Raw genomic sequence first — 5,970 nt, 5'->3', positions numbered from 1 at the left:
TATCAGGCCTTCAGTTCCTTTATCGGTAAAATCAGGAGATAATGATAGTATCTACCTTATATAGCTAAAACAATTAGAAAAGATAGTACATTTATAATAAAGGATTCTACTGATTCCTTTGTATGTATGTATTTCATATGTTGCGGCTGTTATTTTCTGGATTCTTACAGATGATTCATGTGATGTGAACTCAAAACCACAAAATTCCAAGTGAGGCTTATGCTCTGTGTTACACCTATGTCTACCTTTCTATTCCATGTTCCTTATAGTAATAAGAGTGAAATCTGTTTGTAGATAATTTACTGTGTGATAGTTCTTGTAGTAAGCACTGCACATTGATCATCTGTCTGAAAAAATAATCCTCTTCTTCTCCCACATTCCGTCTTTACTTCCCAGTCTCCCAAACTATCAGATAAAATTAACATTTGCCAATTTCACTTTTTGGCAGCACTTCTACTGGAAAGTCTTTTGAAACTCTTGTCTATGTTAACTGGTCCTCATTTGTGCTCCCATAGCAAATAATTGTTACTTCCATTTTAGCACTTCCTATGTGAAAGTGAGTTTTTGCAATCAAAGACTGTTGTCTTTTTTATTGGGATAGTTACAAAACTAACATTCTTAGACTTATTGTCAATGGTAAGATATATTGTTATGTAAATACATATATTTCTTACTCTTTGTCCTACACATTTAAACTTATCTTTTGTCTTACTGGGTTTCATCTTGAAATTGCTTTGTCATTGATTTTACTTACTTAAATTTTCTATGTACTCATATTTAACATTGTGGATTTTTTTTTTTTTTGTATTTGAAACAAAAGTTTTGCTAGTGAATAAAGTCATGCATACCATCCAACAATCACCTCCTTGCTTATATTATTACTTTTCATACTGGCCAGTATGTTAACTGGCATCTCTTTCTTGCTTTAGCTGTCAAGCAGATAAATAGTTGTATCTTTCTTTGTGGTCAATTTTTGCTTTCTTGAGGAAATCTATCAGTAAGATATTTAAACTAGATTAAAGGAACTTGCATACTTAAATATATAATTTTTTCACTTGATATTCATCTTAAAATATACAAATATTTTACATCTATAAGATAAATGCACGTATTTTAATTCTACTTAATTGCAATCCACTGTATTTGTGTAACTCCAGTTTCTAAATCCCTCTTTATTTTTGTAAGTTGTTATTTCAAAATTTCACCTATATTGAAATAGCTTTGTGAATGTACCACAAATTTTAAATCAGTTTCCAGCACACATTTATATATCTGTTTTCTATGTTTGTTGCAATGTCTACAAAAAGCATCTTTTTATAAACATTATTGCATGATTTTATAATAATTCCAGAAAACAAAATCTTAAGGAAAACAAAGATAGTACTTTAGAACTTTTGTATACACTCACCCAGGTATGATTTATAAAATTTCTATCACACTTTTTTTCAACTCACTGTGTGACAGTGTGACTCCATCCACACTGAAATGACTGCAATGAATCATATGCCTTTTTCTAAGATTATTGACAATTTTATTTACTGTAAGTTTTGGTGCCATTGAATCCCAGCTCACACTTTACTCAGTGAAATACTTATCTGTTCAGTCTACATGTAAGGCTTTCATCTTTGTCCTATGCAGATAAAGACTTTTCCCCAAAACACTTACCATTTGTGTTTCTTTAGTGCATATTTAATTGACTGATTGGTTGATTGATTGATTGGTTGATTGTCTGATTCGTTTATTGCCTATTTTGCTGCTCTTTTTTTAAATTAAAAACCCTAAGAAGGCATTCCAGGATTTGAGTCTATTGTGTAAATAAATAGAAAGCAATTTGCTTTTCAATTCTGTAGCAAAACTCACTTAACTTGGTGCATGATTGGTTGTCATTTGTTCCTTTAAAACGGTCAGTTCCTTCAGAGATTAGAGTAGGATCATCTCTTACTGTATGATTAGTTACTATAGTTAAACCTCAACATTTACTGTCACATCATTGGAAAAGAGAGATGACAGTGATTTTTTGAAGACACTAACATTCCTAAGAACTGTGGGCACAAACAAATATCTCCAATAGATCATTTTAACTTAAGGGAAGGATACTCTGTTTGGCCTTCCTTACTTCCTTAATCCATTACTACTCAATCCAGTGGCTCCTAGAGCTTTACATGGTAACATGCTCTTTTCTGGCCCCTCAAGGTGGTAGCACTTATGCCAAAATTATCTTAACTTATTCCATTCATTAGTGCTAGTTTTCAAAAGGCAACATTTAAGAAAATAGTTTACATCTTTCAAAGATTTTTATATTTTAAAAAGTATAAGGATAACTAATTTTGTCAACATTATGATATAAATTGTCATACCAGGTAATATTAATGTAGATACACTTTTTTTTCTCTTTAGAGAGGAAAATGAGGGTATGGCAGAGATAACTTCTCATTGCATATAAATTCACATAATCTTTATGTAAACTGTAAAAAGCAGCATTCAAAATTACAACTCAGAAAAACTTGTGGATCTTTATACAATAATTCAAATATTAATTACATCTGATTTTGGTAAATCACATGTAATCAGCTTCTCAAAGAAAATCAACCTATAGATTTACCCAGGATGAAGTAGATGAAATTACTACTGTACTTACTCTTCTGAGAGTTAATAATAGCTTCAGCTGATCCTTTAACAACCAGAATCCTATGGGTGCATTTGAGAAGAAGGATCTCTTAGAAAATGTTTGTGTGGAATTTACTTTGCTCTCAGCTTATGACTCCACTTACCCTGACTGGTTATCTGGGAGGGCCTAGGACTCTGAGTTTTTTCATCTTCAACACCCTTGAGAAGATTTTCAAACAAAGAGCTTTATGCTTAGGAAGTATTTTCTAGCTCCCTCTTAGCGGAAAGTAAAATATTGTTAAACTATTTTCTCCTCTTGTTTTGAAATAATTGATATGATGCCTTCTCTGGATAGGACAAGAGGCTTTTACACCAGTAAGATTTATATCTGATTTATTTGCTAAACCTCAAACTAAATAATAAACAACTGGGTCCTTGGTGATTCAGGTTCAAATGTCACTAATGAGTCTCCTTTCTAATGAATGTAGGCAAAAATCCTTAAAGATGCAGCAGTGGGTGCAGTGTCCTTAGAGATACTAATGTGCAATAATATCAACAAGCACAGGTTAAAAGAAAATAGTAAAAAATCAGATGGTCAAGAAGTAGTCCACCTTTCCTGTTTTTCCTGTTTCCTATCTATGGAAGCTGAAACATTACAATTCTACCCACCTGCTCCTTTTTCTCAACCATTTAGAAAGATAAAAAATTTTAAAAACTTAGAAAACTCAATGCAAGTAATATTTTTTAATATTTTAAAGAAATGCATAAATATTTATGAATACTTAAAAAATAAAAATACTATTTCCATCTCCCTTTTCAGTACTTCTTAATGTTGGTCATATAGGAATTCATGTAAAGATAGTATACCTTTTTAAAATTTAAATTTATAAGGTACTAACAATATATGAATTTCAGGTATACAATTTTATAATACAACACCTGTATACTCTATTGTGTACTCACCATCTGAGTTCTAGTCTCTTTCTGTCACCTTTTATTTGACCCTCCTTTACTCTCTTTATCCTAATTAATGTAAAGATATATTTCTCCTTCACAATACACTTACTTATCAATGCTATTCGACATAATTTTTACATCAAGATGTTTAGATTTCTTTTACACAATAAACAATTGTTTGGTTGATCACCTTTGCTTTTATTTCTCCATATTATTTTCTATTAAATCTTGTAGTATACGCTCTAGTAATTTCTTGAGATGTGGGTTGTAAATGGTAATTTTTTCTTTCACCTTAAGTATTAGAGAAAGGGAGAAAAAAAAGAGAGAGAAGAAGAAAGAGAAGAGATTTTATAATATAGATTCAAAGCATATAAAGCAAAACTTAACAGAACTAAAAGAAAAAATAAACACTCTTAAAAATTTTAACACAATTTTCTCAGTTATGACAAGAGGAGCAAACCAAAAATAAGAATGGCGATGATCTGAAAAACTTGACATTATGGATACACTCAAACACAAATCCCCATATTGCTGATTATACATTCTTTGCAAGTGTGAATGTAACATTTACTAAAAGAGTCCATATGTAAGGCGATAATGAAAGGCTCATTAATTTTCAAAGAATTAAAATATTACAGAATATAATTTCTGACTATAGTGGAATCATTGTTTGAAGGATTACTTTAAAAGTAAAATCATTAGTACAAAGAAATTACATGTAACTGAAGTTTTAGGCCATGACTACTTCACTTCCTGCTATCAGGGATAACTTTAAATCATGGAGATAAAAATATTTATTATTTTTATCTTTAAAGATATTTAGATTTCTTTAATCCTTCATAGTAAAATGTGTACATATTCATTGATCACATTCATTTAGAACCAATGGAAAAGTATAAGAAAGGAAAATCTTTTAGTCACATTACACTCAGCCCATCCTTATTAATATCTTATTGTATTTATTTATAACCTGTTTGTACCTATGTAATTATGTAATACTGTTATTTATATTTTATAAAATTAATATTATCTTGTAAATATCATTTGACATTTTCCTCACTTAACCTCACTTCATCCATTCAGCAGTTTCTAAAGCACTTACAATGTATTTTTCTCATGTCATTAAACAGTGTTCAGAAACACAATTTTAGTTGCTCATCATATCCCATCATGTAAGGAAGAAAATTATAAAGTTAATACTGCTAATACTGAACATCAAAGTTGCTTTCATTTATTATATAATAATCTCTTAGTAGGCACTTTTGTATGTAAATCTTTTTGTCTTCACCATCTTAATCTCACATTAAGAACTAGTTAAACAAGAAATATTGAATAAAGGACTTCCTATACTTATCAATAAACTAGTTTTTTATAAAATGTGTCCTGTCTTTGAATCCTACCATTTATAAGTGAGAATCTCTGATTCCCAAAGCCTTGGAGATTTAGGAGTTATTATCTGGAGAATGATTTTTCATATTTTTGACTAACAAAATAATCCTAACTGATAATTGTTTCATTGGTGTTTTTCTTATAAGTAAGGTAGGAGCATCATTTTATTTTAAGTGGTCATTTCAGTAAAATTCATCACGCTGTATTTTGCTGACCTTATAATATTTTAAATGAATGATAAACATGTACGTATTTCACATTTTTAGGTGTTATTTGACTGAATGCACCAGTAAAAGAATAATTAACATCAGATGCTCTAAGTCCTAGAATGTGGTCTAACCTAATTAACATCACTATAATTATTATGTATTCTTTTATGACTGAGTCAGTCCAAGGGATGGACTGGAAAAGTCCAATGTAGAGATAATTAAGCATTTAGCAGGGTGTTTGAAATGGATGCTTCCCCTTTGAAGTTATTTCTAAACTTCATGTTTTAAGAGTATATGAAAGAGGGAGATATACGTTTTGATATCATTTTTGCCCCCCTCATTATACCATGGCAGTGACTTCACTCTCCAGGTGAGTACATAACTGGTGTAATCTTTCATTCTGATCTCTTCCAGGAACACTACTCAAGATCATGTTCAGATTCATAATCATGTTATAAAGAACAAAGTGGCAACTCACAGGTTACTTTTTTCAAATTTTCTCTGAACATGAAGGTACATCATAGACTCAGATTTTCTAGCAGAAAGATGTGAACTCACTGCCTTTCCCCAGGGATGACAGCTTTTACACAACTTCCACAGTTCCAGTTCCCAAACCTTTAGGCCCATGAATGACAAATATTTCATATTTACTTTCTGATGGTTCTTCATCACTTTTTAGGAAATGTAACCCCAAGTTTCTTTTTGCATCTGAGATCACAGCATGCTAGTGGCTATAACTTTGTGTTAACTTTGGCCTACTGTTAAACCCCACAAGCTCTTCTAGATAAGAGTGCCTGCAAATGCAAGG

Source organism: Pteropus vampyrus, unplaced genomic scaffold, assembly GCF_000151845.1.
Source record: "Pteropus vampyrus isolate Shadow unplaced genomic scaffold, Pvam_2.0 Scaffold577, whole genome shotgun sequence".
NCBI lineage: Eukaryota > Metazoa > Chordata > Mammalia > Chiroptera > Pteropodidae > Pteropus > Pteropus vampyrus.
This window is presented reverse-complemented; position numbering follows the sequence as displayed.